The 15,526-nt window shown below is 31.2% G+C and overlaps 1 protein-coding gene and 1 long non-coding RNA gene across 3 annotated transcripts in view; both read left to right on the top strand.

Moving 5' to 3' along the window:
• The window catches only part of LOC130664138 (protein madd-4), a 328,261-nt gene that overhangs the window by 228,525 nt on the left and 84,210 nt on the right, over positions 1 to 15,526 (top strand). The window lies entirely within an intron of this gene.
• Positions 10,749 to 14,328, top strand: LOC130664144 (uncharacterized). The gene is made up of 3 exons (XR_008989319.1): positions 10,749 to 11,483; positions 11,567 to 11,679; positions 11,746 to 14,328. It is a non-coding gene; the product is annotated as an uncharacterized LOC130664144 (long non-coding RNA).

Raw genomic sequence — 15,526 nt, 5'->3', positions numbered from 1 at the left:
CTGATTGCATACCGAATCTGAATTAAAAAGTAATTTCCAATTTTTGGTCCCATCTGTTTGAATTAACAAGTAATTTTTTAATTTTTAATCCCACGTATCTGAATTAGAATTAATTTTTGAAATTTTAAATCCATGTGTCAATTTAAAAACTACTTTTTTAATTTTCAATTTCGCTTCTCTCATTAAAAATTAGTTTTTCGACTCTTAATCCCACGTGTTTAGATTTAAATTAATTTTTCAATATTTCAATTCAAGTTGTCAAATTAAAAATTAACTTTGTAATTTTAATCGATATAATTTCAATTACGGATTGAAAATTTAATATTTAATTGCAAATATTCTCATTAAAGAATTCGCAACTCTGTGTATAGCCTCCATGCGTTTAACGTAGTAATAATGATCCGATGGTTCCACTTTTGACCACCAGATGGTGTAATTCTCGAATGATATAATAATAATACCAAATTGCAATAATAATAACAGTCATCCCACAGACTATACATTAGACACTGTATATCCATCATACATAGACTATACATAAAAAGGTTACGCTTTTTTCTCGGGTTACGGACGTTTTTTGCCGGTGAAGGTACTCCTCCGCAACGTCCCATAAGGAGCCTCGTTCCAAAAAAAAAATTTTTTTCCCACGTGATTCAAATGGAAAATGGAAAATTAGAAATAGGCACCTCTAAATATCAATATTGAGAGCTTTACTTTAAACAGGCTTCCTTTCTCACCTTCTCTCAAGCATTCAGCCTGTTTTTTGGTTGAAAAAAAAGTCGCCTCAAAATGGCACACCCTAATATATATATATTAGTTATTTTATCAAGGGAATTTTTAGAACTATACAATAGATGTCTAGAGTTAGGAGTCTTCCCAACCGCATGGAAAGAGGGTGGAATTATTATGCTCTTTAAGAGCAGTGATAAAGACGCGAGTGACCCCAAATCTAACAGGCCGATATGTTTACTTTCGGTAATCGGGAAGGTATTTGAAAGATTATTAAAGTCGAATCTCACCACCTCAGTCTTAGCTGGGGATAAGATCTACAGTCAACAATTTGGCTTTATAGCAAAAAGGTAGACTGAAAATGCAATCGTTAAGATACGACGCTTGCTAGATTCGACAAAATAGAATCTGGCAATCGGACTTCTCTTCGATATTTCTGGCGCTTTTGACAACGTGTGGTGGCCGCGAGTACTCTAGGGTTTAAAGAAACGGGAATGCCCCAAAAATATTTACAAGGTAGAACAGAGTTACTTTGAGGATAGGATAGTCGTGCTGTCATGGGGATTCGGGAAGGAAAAGAAAAAGCCAACAAGGGGATGTCCACAGGGATCAGTCTTAGGATCATTATTCCGGAACATTATGTTCGATGACTTGCTTAAGGAATTAGAATTAACAGAACACGGGAATTAATTTGTAGCCTGTGCTGACGACTTCCTCATCATCATAGAAGGAACCTCACACACGGACATTGAAAGGAAAGCACAAAGGACGGTAGATTCGATACTGGAATGGTGCCGTTCTGCGAAACTTACGCTGTCGGAATCCAAGACCGAGACGATTTTCCTCAAGAGAGAGTACACCCGACGCGGTCCACGCAAGAATAAAGGTCCGTACCCCTACGAAGCGAAAAGACAGAAAAAGCCCAAATATGATTCAAAGCCACCGAAAATCGCAATAGGTAAAACGAAAATAGCATTTAAACAGAGCGTTAGATACTTAGGGGTACACTTCGACCAGGACCTCAAACCAACAACACACATAAAAACAAGACGCGCGAAATTAGACAAAACTTTTGGTCGTTTACGCCGTCTCGCACGGACTGAATGGGGACTGCGCTTTCCGGCTATGTCAATCATCGACATGGGCTAGTTCCTGCCTGTTGTCACTTATGCGGCAGCAGGATGGAGTGACCTATGTGGGTTGGAGGATTGGAAGGCTCTCAGGGCCCTGCAGCGGCGAGCCCTGATTACAATGATGTCTTCATACAAGACGGCATTGAATGAGGGACTTTGTGTAGTTGCAGGGGCAGTGCCCATTCGGCTTGTGATTGACGAACGTTGCGCCCGTTACAATCTTTGCACTGGCAAACAGGCAACCCTTGGATCCGTGCCCGTGCAGCCAGATGACGAAGAAAGCCTTGTCTCCCTCAGAAAAGAAACCATTTGCAGATGGCAAGAACAGTGGTCCACAACGGACAAAAGACGCATGACATTCAACTTCTTCCCCGACGTTACTGAACGTCTAGCGAGCAAACACATCAGCCCTAACTTCTGGCTTACCCAGATGTTAACCGGTCACGGCTGTTTCAAAGATAGACTCTTCAAGTACGGACTCGCAAAGGATCGCAAATGTCCTCAATGTAACAAAGGGTGGGATACCGTTCAGCACTTACTGCTAAAATGCACCGAGTTCGAGCCTCAGCGTGAGGTGCTCTAAAGCATAGAAGGGTAGGTCGCGGAGTGGCCACAAATCGGCGGGTTCTTGCCACATCCCCAAACTTTAAAATTTTTAATGGTTTCAGCAAAGATTGTCTCCATCACAAGCTCAGCAGTCAGTTCCAACACCAAGAGGAAGGAGGAGAGGACTACTAGATCGCGATTCAACTGGCATTCACCCAGTTGTTGTCAGAGCATCTGGGCATGGGTGTGCAGAACTCGCGATTTGTGAGGACTCTGTGCATCCCGGGTGTCAGTCCGAAGTTAGGTGTGTGTGTGAGAATGTGTTCATGTATGGGCGAATGAATGCTAACAAAACTGGGAGTCTTCTCAGGAAGGAAGGGGAAAGAGACTACGTCCCCTCTCGACCAATTGTGGTGTGTCGACCAATACATAGAATTGGTACTATGGGGGGCCTATTCCAAGCCCCACTTCGAGCAGAGTCTCTTTATTTCTGGAGATGGGAGGAGTGTTTACTTAAAGTGATTATTTTACTTAGTGATTATTTAAAAAAATTTTCAGTTAATTCCAAATAACTTACGACTTGTGAAAAATATCGAAAATATTTTTTGAGATAAGTTATAGAAAATGAAATGCTCTGCAAAAAATGTCCTATGAAATTTTCCCATAAAGTTGATGGTTGCGTCAAAAAATTTAAAAATTTATCGTCAATCTAACTTTAACTTTGAATAACTTTTGAAGAAATAAAAATATCGAAAAATTATAAGAGACCATTTTTGTAGAGCGTCAAATTTCTCACAAGATAATGTCTTGAACATTTGAAAGTATTGACCCCTCCGTGAGCCACAAAATTCCAAAGCCTAAAAAATAAATTTTCCCATCTTATTTAAAGGGGAAATAGAAAATTGCGATGCGGCAGTTGTTAATATCAATATTAAGAGCTCAGACTTTCACAGTATTTTTAACTTCCCGCTAAGAAAATCGACGATTTTCGAAAAATTGGGAAGTTATTGTTTTCACCCCGATTTGCGAAAATCGAAATTTCATCAGATGTCGACGTTTTGAGATCCTAGGAAGCTATTCTGACTATTTTCAGAATGATGTCCGAGTGTCTGTATGTATTTATGTGTGTGTGTGTGTGTGTATGTGTGTGACCGGCTTATAACTTTTTAACTAATGAACCGATTTGGATGGTTAAGGCAGCAATCGAAAGAGCTTGTTGGCCATCAACTTTTCTAAAATTTTCAGATCATTTGATCGAGGAGATTCGAAAATATTGTCGAATTACGAAAAAAAAAATTTTTTTTTTTTTAGTTTTTTATTGATTTCTCAGAAATGACTTATACGATCAACTTCAAAATCTAATCAGCTCTAGAACTTGATAAAATGCGTCGATTTCCGCCTTAGCCATCTCAATCGGAGTATTCATTCGAGAGTTATCGCGGGAGAAACAAATGGTAAAAAACGGTTTTTCGCGAATATCGTCGTAACAACTGAACTAAACAATTTCAAAATTTTATCAGCTCTAGAACTCAATAAAATACGCCGATTGCCGCCTCAACCATCAAAATCGGTTGATTCGTTCCTGAGACATCATGGGAGAAAGAAATGTTAAAATTGGTTTTTTTCGAAAACAACGGCACACAAAAGTATTTTCGAGCTCGAAGAGCTCGAAAACAGCGGGAAGTTTTGGGGCTGGCCCGCAGGGTCAACCGATAGACAGATTTTTTTTCGTCATTTCCAACAATATTTTCGATATAATGAAGAAAAAAAAATATTTTTTTTTTATACAGTCTACTATATATAGATGTATGTATATCTCGTTAAAGATCCTGAGGCGATAGAGAAACACATGGTAGTTGCAAGGACCACTTTCCAGTAAGAAAGTCGGCACGAGGTGTGCCAGTGTGTTTGGGTTTAGGATATAACGTAAAACGTGAACGATCATAAAAAAAAAATATTGAATGCTTGTAAAAATAGTGGCTAATGAAAATACGACTTTTACTCTTGTGTCTCGCCTGTGTTTTTTTTTTTTACCCAAGTGTTATTTGACCTTTTTATGCAATCAGGTGAAACTGCTGTTTAACTATCTTTTCGTCTAGCCAAATTAATTTTTCTTCTGTTAGAAAAATAAGTACCAGTAGAGGATTAAAATATATAAATTTCAATTAAAGTAATGAAAGTAATAAAATATAAACGTCACGAGTGATTATTGTTGTCCGAGCAGAAGTTATTTAGTTAACTACTTGCAATACAGAATCAAGAGTCATGGCCAATAAACATAGACAAGCGCTGATGTAACAATCTGATTCGGTTCTTGTACGGTAAGTATATATAGTAGCCTAAAAGTCGTCACGCCGTCGCGATTAACCTGGATCCTAACTAAATCCCCAGGCACCGTTAAGGTTGATAGCTTCGTACGAATTACGCCCCAAAGGTTGAGAGTCCAAAGCTAGGAGAAGATGAACAAGAGGATAGAATCGAGAAAGAAGAAAATAATAAAAAATAGTAGTACCAAGAAATAGCTACCGATGAAATGACCACCGGGGTAGCAAGTGTGCTTGTTGCTTTTGTCTCTTTTACTATTACACCATACCTACAACTTGTGTATGTATACTACATCAATAAAAAAGTTGCAGTATTCTTCTCTCTGGATAAAGAGTAATCATCGTTGTGGTTTTATTACCTTATACAAAAATATTACTCAATTGGATCGATAGATTTTATCCATTGATAGCAAGTCAAACGATAACGATAAAAATGAATTGAAGGAAAATTTGAGCTATTGTATTTTATTTTTGAAATAAAGGACCACGTAATATATGAAAACTACAGTCTTACTTATTAGCTTGCTGTTAGTCTTTGAAAACTAAATATTATCTTAGGTCAATTTTTATAAGCTGGATTTTCTTGACTGACCTCATACAAACTTTGAATGGAAATTTATTACCTCTCCAATGTACACATAGGTTTCGATAACATTCACCATTGTTCGATCGAGTACTTGCTTAGGAAAGTTAGCGAGGTTAGCTATTTGAGAGTCTGGTAGATGAGAATTATAGACACTAATTTAGTGGAGTATTAGTTCACGTACTCATCAAACTGCAGGTTTCACTGTTTATATTGAATACTGATAATTGAGCGTATCTTGTCGATTGTCTACTGAGCATTTGCGTATGTGTTTGCTATCTACAAATATCTCGTTATGGAAATATGAAATCATTGTTTTCTCTTAAATATACCAAAGTGTGAAATAATATATATATATATATATATATATATATATATATATATATATATATATATATATATTAGACTGGGCCAAAAAAATCGACTATTTTTTTTTTTTAACGATACTGTGGAAATATTATTTGGGATGACAAAAAAAAGTTATTGTGAAAATTTGAGCCCTTAATTTTGATATTAAGAGGTGTATCATCGCTATTTTTTATTTTTTTTTAATGAGCCGGTTTTTGTCTCATAACTCACAAACCATCGAGATAAACGAAATCGACTCAAATATATTTTTTTAAGGAAATTTAATGCTCTACAAAAAAGATCAAATTAAAATTTTTCGTCAGATAAACCGTTTCCTTATAATCATGCTTTGAACGTTGGTATGATTTTAAAATTTGATTGTTCAACTTTGGAATTTTGTAATTCATGTAAAAATAAGTTTCCGGAAAAAGACAATGAATATTCTTGAAGGAAATTGAATGCTTTACAAAAAAAGTCTCTTGACAATTTTCGCTAAATTTACTTCTTCAAAAGTTATTCAAGATTATTTAAGTCGTTTTACATAACTTCAACCTTGAATAACTTTTGAAGGAGTGAATTTAGCGAAAATTGTGAAGAGACTTTGTTTGTAGAGCATTCAATTTCCTTCAAGAATAGTCATTGTCTTTTTCCGGAAACTTATTTTTACATGAATTACAAAATTCCAAAGTTGAACAATCGAATATTAAAATCATAACAATGTTCAAAGCATGATTATAAGGAAACGGTTTATTTGACGAAAAATTTTAATTCGATCTTTTTTGTAGAGCATTAAATTTCCTTAAAAAAATATATTTGAGTCGATTTCGTTTATCTCGATGGTTTGTGAGTTATGAGACAAAAACCCGCTCATTAAAAAAAATAAAAAATAGCGATGATACACCTCTTAATATCAAAATTAAGGGCTCAAATTTTCACAATAACTTTTTTTTGTCATCCCAAATAATATTTCCACAGTGTCGTTAAAAAAAAAAAAATAGTCAATTTTTTTGGCCCAGTCTAATATATATATACCCTATATATATATTAGACTGATTCAAAAAAATCGACTAATTTTTTTTTTCTACCTTATATCGAAAATATTGTTGGAAATGACGAAAAAAAAATACTGTGGAAGTTTGAGCTCTTGATATTAATATTAACAGCTGCCGCATCGCAATTTTCTATTTCCTGTTTAAATAATATGGGACAATTTATTTTTTAAGCTTTGGAATTTTGTAGCTCACGGTGGAACCAATACTTTTAAATGTTCAAGACATATTCTTAAGGGAAATTTGACGCTCTACAAAAAGATCTCTTATAATTTTTCGATATTTTTATTTTTTCAAAAGTTATTTGAATTTAAAGTTGGATTGACGATAAATTTTTTCATTTTTTGAATTTTTTGACGCAACCATCAACTTTATCGGAAAATTTTATAGGACATTTTTGTAGAGCATTTTATTCCTATAACTTATCTTGGAGAAAATTTTCGATATTTTTCACAAGCCGTAAGTTATTTGCAATTAACTGAAAATTTTCTTAAATAATCTAAATTTTGTCGCTTAAAATTAATTATATTAAATTTTCAGTTAATTGCAAATAATTGGTTAATTTGTTAACCATCTCAATCGGTTAATTTGTTCGAGAGAACTTTGAAGTGAAGAGATCTTTGAAGTGACTCATCTGATCGATTTCAAAATCTAATCAGCTTTAGAACTCAATAAAACGCGCCGATTGCCAGCTCAAACGTCAAAATCGGTTGATTAGTTCAAAAGATATCGGCGCTGAAAAGTTAAAAAAATAACATTTTATGTTATTTTTTCCGGATAAATCAAAATATAATGTGCTAAAATGTGTCTGAAATCATACCAACTCTTTTTCAATATAGTCTCTTTCGATCATCAGAAAATGTCATGTAACTTGTTCCTCAGTTTTAAACATATTGTCAGCAAAAAATTGAAAAAACCTAGTCTTTAATGTTTTTCTCGGATATTCCATATATTGTTGCTCTGACTTAAGTCAAAACTCATTCAAATCTTGATTTTGATCACTGATCACTGAGCTCGAAGAGCTCGAAAATATATTCGCAGTGATGTTTTGGGGCTGGCCCGCAGGGCCAACCGACGCCCAGATTTTTTTTTCTTAAAATGACCCGGGAAAAAAAGTTCTTATATGATCATATATAAATCATATAAAAGTGACCCATATAAAACCATATAAAGTTTTATAATGAAATTGGTCCTATAAAAACTTATATGACTTCATAAAATCTTATATAATCATATAAAGTTATATATGCCCGGGAAAAAATTATTTTATTTAATCTTAGAAACAATAACTAATATATGATTAGATCCAAAAATTGTCAGGATCTGATGATATATAATTATATCCAATCATGCATGAAAAAAAAAAAAAAAAAAAACATCCACCGGTTAACTGCTATTTTGCTAAAGGGTCACCCATCCAACTAATGTCCTTCCTCAATGCGGCTCAACTTTGATGATTGCCGTCTGCTTCTCTAGTCTGCTTTACACTTATAAGTTTGTTTACAATCTGTAGCATTACTTAAATCAAAAGATCAAATTGATACACCCTACATAAATAATGCACTAAATATGATCAAATTTCATCACATTTGTGTTTTATATAAAATGATGTTTCTTTAAGATAGCCTGCTTATAAGACCATAGAAATTTTTATATAAGAATCATTAAACTATATAAACTATAATATAATCATACATGAGTTTATATAACCGTATTAAACTCTTTAGTCATCATACAAATTTATTTATAACTTTATATAAAATCACATAAATTTTTATTAATTATCTGAATTCTTAGAAAAATTTTATAAGGTCATATAAGATATCACATGATCATATATGATCATACATGGTTATGTATAACCGTATAAAACGTGCTCTTGTAATTTCATAATGTTATATATAACTTAATATGAAGTCACATGGAATTTTATAAAAATTCTATAAGATTATACCAATTATTACAGGAATTTTATAAGATCATACGAGTTCTTATATAATCATATATGACTGCATATAATTTATAAAATTTTATCTAGTAATGTTATATTTAACTTTATAAAAAATCACATCAACTATTATAAAATCCTTATAAAATTATACAAATTCTTATAAGGATTTAATAAGATCATATGAACTTTTATATAATCATATCTGATCATATATAAGCATATGAAACTTCATCTGGTATTGGTATAAAGTTATATATAACTTTATATAAAATCCCATCATTTTTTATAAAATTCTTATAAGAGTATATAACTCTTTATAAGAATTTTATAAGATTATATAAGCTTTCATATAATCATACATGAAGACATATGTTTTTACACGATACTATAAGATCTTCTTCCCGGGTTTTTATAAAATCACATAAATTTTTATAAAACAATATAAATTCTTACAAGATTTATTTAAGATCATATGAACTTTTATATGATCATATATAATTATATATAAGCATATAAAACTTTAACTAGTAATTGTATAAAGTTATATATAACGTTTTATAAAATCATATCAATTTTTATAAAGTCCTCACAAGAGTTTATTGATTCTTATAAGAACTTTATAAGATCATATAAGCTTTTATGTAATCATATATCATTTTTACATATTTCTTATATGATCATATATAAATTGTATATGAATATATATGCTTATATATGATCATATAAAATCTTTTTTTCCTGGGGAGTTCAAGTTTTGTCAGAGTATCATCATCCTTAATAATTGGATTTAAATAATCCAGTAATTGCTGAATTTTTAATTTTAAAATGTCATTCATCTTTGAGGTTAGCTCCAAGCTATTGAAATTACTCCAAAGTTATTTACACTAATGCAAAAAATTAAAGGAGCAGAAAAATTTTATAAATTTTTTAGTGATTTTTGGAAGGCTGTAACTTGGTGAAAAATGATCGTATCGAGATTTTGAAAAAAGCATTTTACAGCTTCAAATCTCTAGTTTTGGTGCATTTTTTTCAAAATTTTTTCAAAGCTCCGGTTACTGCGCAAACATGAGAAACACCGCGAGACAAAAAATTTCTAAATTTTTTTTTTTTTTTCCGAAGAGCCTACGGACCGCGAAAAAATTCTTTCGACTAAACGGATGCATAGTTCGTTTAGCAAATTTATTCAGCTTCCATTTGGTTTTTTTTTTTAACCTCGTAGGACGATTTGTCGCAGAGATATCAGCCTTCAAACAGAAAATGATCCTTTTGGCTTTGATCATCGATATTTCAGGTACCAATGATCGCACAGAAAGTTGAAGGGCGGCGGTAAGAACTTGAATAAATTCCCCATAAGACCCTGTCATCATTTTTTGAAAAAAAAAAATTTTTTCATTTTTAACATCCATCAGAAGAAAGTACAAATAAATGACTTTTTTTGGTTTTTTAGTAAATCAACCGCTACTTTGCAAATATCGATAAAAAAAATAATGTTGCCAGGGACTTTTTAGCTTAATGTACCCCCAAGACCCCTGTAAATTTTTAAATTGATCTATCGAACCGTTTTTTGGGAATCATCGATCAAAGTTTAGCTAAACAATTAAAGGAGCAAGTTTTGTTCCTTTAATTGTTTAATCATAATCAAAATTAAAAAATTTTTTGTCTCGCGGTATTTCTCATGTTTGCGCAATAACCGGAGCTTTTAAAAAATTTTGAAAAAAATGCACCAAAACTAGAGATTTCAAGCTGTAAAATGTTTTTTTTAAAATCTCGATACGATCATTTTTCACCAAGTTACAGCCTTCCAAAAATCACTAAAAGATTTGTAAAATTTTTCTGCTCCTTTAATTTTTTGCATTAGTGTATTTTTACACTCTGTAAAAATTGTGTCATATAATTATGATTATTATATAAAAGTTAGATGAAATATTACATGAAGATGATAAATATATATTATTTACTTATTGACACAATAAAAGACTTAAATATACTCATGTACAGAATGCTGCTGTACTCGCGCGCTTACATATTTTTAGTTCACTGGTTGAAACCAATGAGCGCGACATTTACTGATTCAACCAGTGAAATTCACTGGTTTAACCAGTGACTAAAAGTTCACTGGTTGAATCAGTGGAAATTCACTGGTTCATTTTAAGAGAGTATATAACTGTAGAGCATTTTTTTTAAATTTATCATAATAAAAACGGAAATTTGTTTTAAAAAGACACGACAGATTTACGAATTTCTCGAGATATCTGAAAAATAATTGTCCACAACATTTTAATGTTATTGTGTAAAATATGGGAAACAGATTGTTATGATTCAAGTTTTTTTGCAAACAAAATCAGCAAGAAAAAAAAATTTAATCATCAACCATTAACTTATTATCTTTAACCTTTAAACGATAACTCCGGCCTGATAGACCGCTAATCAAATTCAAAATCAATAAAACTTCTTTTAATATGTTTAGTTTAAAATATTAATTAATGTGAAGTTTCAAAATAAATAGAGTTTATAATATCATTGAATCATATCTTTTTTATGAAGATATAGTTTTAATCGTAAAATAGATAGTCCCCTTCTCAAAAGTAAAAAAAAACGGAGTGTACGTTTTAATAGCAGTCCGTCAACCCGGCATTACCCGTTCGCGTGCAAATTTTTAAGCTTACTGCTTAAAGGTTAAATCAGTTATCACTTAATGAAAAACATTAATGTTTTAATAAAAATAATTATTATGTTACTCCTTAATATTTGATTTGATAAGTGATCAAGAATTAATGCAATTTGTTCAGTGTAATTAAAGTGACTCTTCTTATTTTAAAGGTAGTAAAATTGTGTCTATGTCAATTAACGATACATTCATTATTTCAACGAAATATTGTTATTATTATTTTTTTTTTTTGTAGACCTTGAAACACATACTCAATTCCTCATACTTCGATCGGAGTTACATTACTCAGCATGTGCACCGTTTTAACACCAGTTCAATTACACTGCTAAATAACACCGCTCCACCGACGTGAGTTCGCATTTTAACAACATACTGATGGTGAAATGAGTCTAGTTAAACACTGCTTTTTTACAGGGTGTTTAGTTTTCATGATAATCTATCAATTTCAACATGAGTGGTTAACCATCAAATACTTTTAATTAGTCTACTTGCCCTACTACGAAACTTTGTGGCGAAAAATTGCCGTAGTCAAATAAAAAATTGAATAAAATATAGAAAAATCTGGTGAATCTTCCGGTACAAAAACCTAGCAAAAAAGGTGTAATTTTTTTTGTTATTAACAAAAACGTTTTGCAAGTAAAGCTTTAGTCTACTTGAACGGAATACTGGATAAAGATTTTCCCCATCCAGTTAATTAAATGTACAAAATAAAATAATTCAATCTTTTCTGAATCGTTTGGTCACAAAGTTTATACGAAAATGTTAATTATTAATTATGAAAATAATTATTTAATTCAATCAACACGAAAAAATACCAGCCTAACAGCTGCTTTATGTACCGACGTGGTCTACGCATATCCATAGTGGGGAAAAGTTGCGCGCGTTGCCATGAGTTATTTAAAATTCCTATTTTAAATGATTAGGAAAGTAATAATTTTTGTGAAAGTAAAAGCTTTTTTTTATATATTACTAAATTATATTTTAATAATTTCATCCATTGTAATAAATTTTTCCATTAATTAATTGAGTATATAATATTAAAATAAATAATTGCCTGAAATAAAATAATTCACGCGCTTGGAATTAAAATAAGTCATGGCGACGCGCGCAACTTCTCCCCACTATGGATATGCGCAGACCACGTCGGTACATAAAGCAGCTGTTAGGCTAGTATTTTTTTGTGTTGATTAAATTAAATAATTATTTTTATAATTAATAATTATCATTTTCGTATAAACTTTGTGACCAAACGATTCAGAAAAGATTGAATTATTTTATTTTGTACATTTAATTAACTGCATTGGAAAAATCTTTATCCAGTATTCCGTTAAAGTAGACTAAGGCTTTACTTGCGAAACGTTTTTGTTAATATAAAAAAAAATGTTGGCGGGAAAATGTTGCCTTTTATTTTTTATTATTTATTTTGTATTTTGAAATTCTAATTTTATCTGTAAAATAAATTAAATTAATGATCTAATTTAAATTAAGTAATTATAAGGATGAATAGGATAAATAGGTATTATTTAATGAAAGTCGTGGTTTGGGTATATCAAAAATGAAGAGTATATTTTGACCCAAAAAAGTGAGGGAAAGAATTACGGCATAAAACCCTTTGAAGAAGTTACAATGAGAAAGATTGAGAGAATTAAGATATGATAATGATAGTAACTCGTTGAACAATTGACACAAGATATTGAACGTATAGATGTATGTATATGTGTGTGTGAGTGAATATGTATGTATGTGCTGTATACGTGAGAACGGATACAGTGAAAGATTACGCGATGTTGGATCGTCGTATAAGTTAGAGAGTACGCGACGCTGGATCGTCGTACTTAATTCGATCTTGGATCGAGTTGATTGTAAGAAAATATACACGTCTGTATATTGAGAGCGAGAGCTCGATTGTCCACTGTGAGACGATTTGATAGTACGTGGTACTGTAGAACGAATGATTGTTTTGAAAGCTTTCGGTGCGCTGAGGCGATGTTACCGATTGATCAGATCGATTATATGATTTGAACTGTGCGACTAGGCACTTGAAACGTACATTAGATTATGTTTAATCAATTTGGTATTGATATATTATTGATTGCGACAGAGGCTATGTGTTGAATGAAGTTAGATTCGAATCCGATCAATTTGTATTGATAGATTATTGATTGCGACAGAGGCTATGTGTTTGAATGAAGTTAAGTTGAAATCTAATCAAGTTGTATTGATAGATTATGGATGGCGACGAGGCCTGTATGCGTGAGGTTAGATCTGATGTATGGGATCACGGCAAGGCGCGTTGATAGTGATAAAGCGCGGACAAATATCAAACTCTTAGTATTGCACGACTCATGATGCGAAGCATCTGAGATGTGCTTTACGATCGAAAAATTTAATTCGCCTCACTTCGGCAACTATTTCAATTATTATATCCTTGTTAGTTTACGGAATTGAAATATGTTGCATACTATTTTGAAGATAATTTAATGGAGATTAGTTCCATACTTTTCAAAAATTTATTTAGTTCAATAAAAACGGAATAAACATCAAAATAGTCTAAAAAAATTTCCTGTCCGTCAAGTATGAAACCCGTAGACACAATAACTTACGAAAAAATGCAGTAATTGAATCAAATTTTTTTTTGTTAAATTCTTTGAAAGATTTGTAGATCCCCTAGTGCTAATGGCTAGATAACTCAGTGTCGTTTAATTACAATTAATAAAAGAATAAAAAGGCTGTATAACTATATCTATATATATCGATGTAAAATTAACATGGATGCCGATATATCTATACCTATACATTATACGTACATTTATCCCACTAGGGGCGCTTGCGAATTACCATCCTAGTACAGCTGTTTTTTTTTGCTAATTGGTAAGCCTGAATTTTTTCAGTTCAATTTTTTTTGTTTACATATATTTTTTTTTGTTTTTGTTATTAATCGAGATATTTTGAGTAGGTTCTTTTATAATTATAAAAAAAATATTAACATAATTAAAAAAAAAAAAAAAAAAAAAAAAAAAAAAAAAAAAAAATTTAAGGAAAGAAAATTTTACATATTTTAAATTTATTCGTGCTTCCCGCCATTTTTTTATTATTATTTTATTATTTCATAATAAATGAGTATTATGAGTCGTGCACTTTTGGATTTTCCAAATTTTATTTAGATTCCCGATGAAAAAAGATTTTGCCTAATCATATATGATCATGCATAATTGTCTGTATATGATCAGATCCAAAAATTGGCCAGGTCTGATCATACATAACTTGATCTGTTTATATATGAACAGATATGATTATATATAACCATGCATGAACGAATATAGTCATTTTTAGAATCTCACTTAGAATATCTGTAAATTATTAATTAAGTAATTTACTTTAGGATTTATTGTCTTTATCAATATAAATGTCGGCTAAAATTGAATAATAAAAAAAAAAAATTATTATCCTATGACTACTATTTTACTACGAGGTTACCCGTCCAATTAATGTCCCATGCCGATGCTGCTTAACTTTGGTTATCTATGGATTGTTGTCTGATCTTCTAGTCTGTTATACACTTATAATTAAGAAAAGTCTATGGCATTACTTAACTCAAATAATCAAATTGATACTTTATACTTTTAAATTGCTGCCAAAACCTTTGAACATTTTTTGAGGATTGGGGATTTAGGTTCGATTGATAGTTGACAGAATAAAAATTCAATAACTTTGATATTAAAAAATTGTCATATTATTTAATATACATATATATATATATATATATATATATATATATATATATATATATATATATATATATATATATATATATATATATATTTTATTGGAACTATATACATAATTAAATATTTATAGGTTTCAATAAAGTCTGATCAGATTTAATCATACATAGACATATATAACTACATATAAGTTTATATCAGTCATGTCTGATCAGATCCAATCATATATAAAGTTATGCACGACTATACATGAATTTATATTAGCCATGTCTGATCAGATCTAATCATACATAGGCTTGTATATGATTATATCTGGGGTTATAACAGCCAGGTATGATTAGATCTAACTATATATAGACTTGTATATAAATAGATCTGATCATATATAGACTTATGTATGATTATATATGGGGTTATAACAGCCAGGTATGATCATATCTAATTATGCATAGACTCATATATAATCAGAT

Source organism: Microplitis mediator, chromosome 2, assembly GCF_029852145.1.
Source record: "Microplitis mediator isolate UGA2020A chromosome 2, iyMicMedi2.1, whole genome shotgun sequence".
In the NCBI taxonomy this organism is placed as follows: domain Eukaryota; kingdom Metazoa; phylum Arthropoda; class Insecta; order Hymenoptera; family Braconidae; genus Microplitis; species Microplitis mediator.
This window is presented reverse-complemented; position numbering and strand designations above follow the sequence as displayed.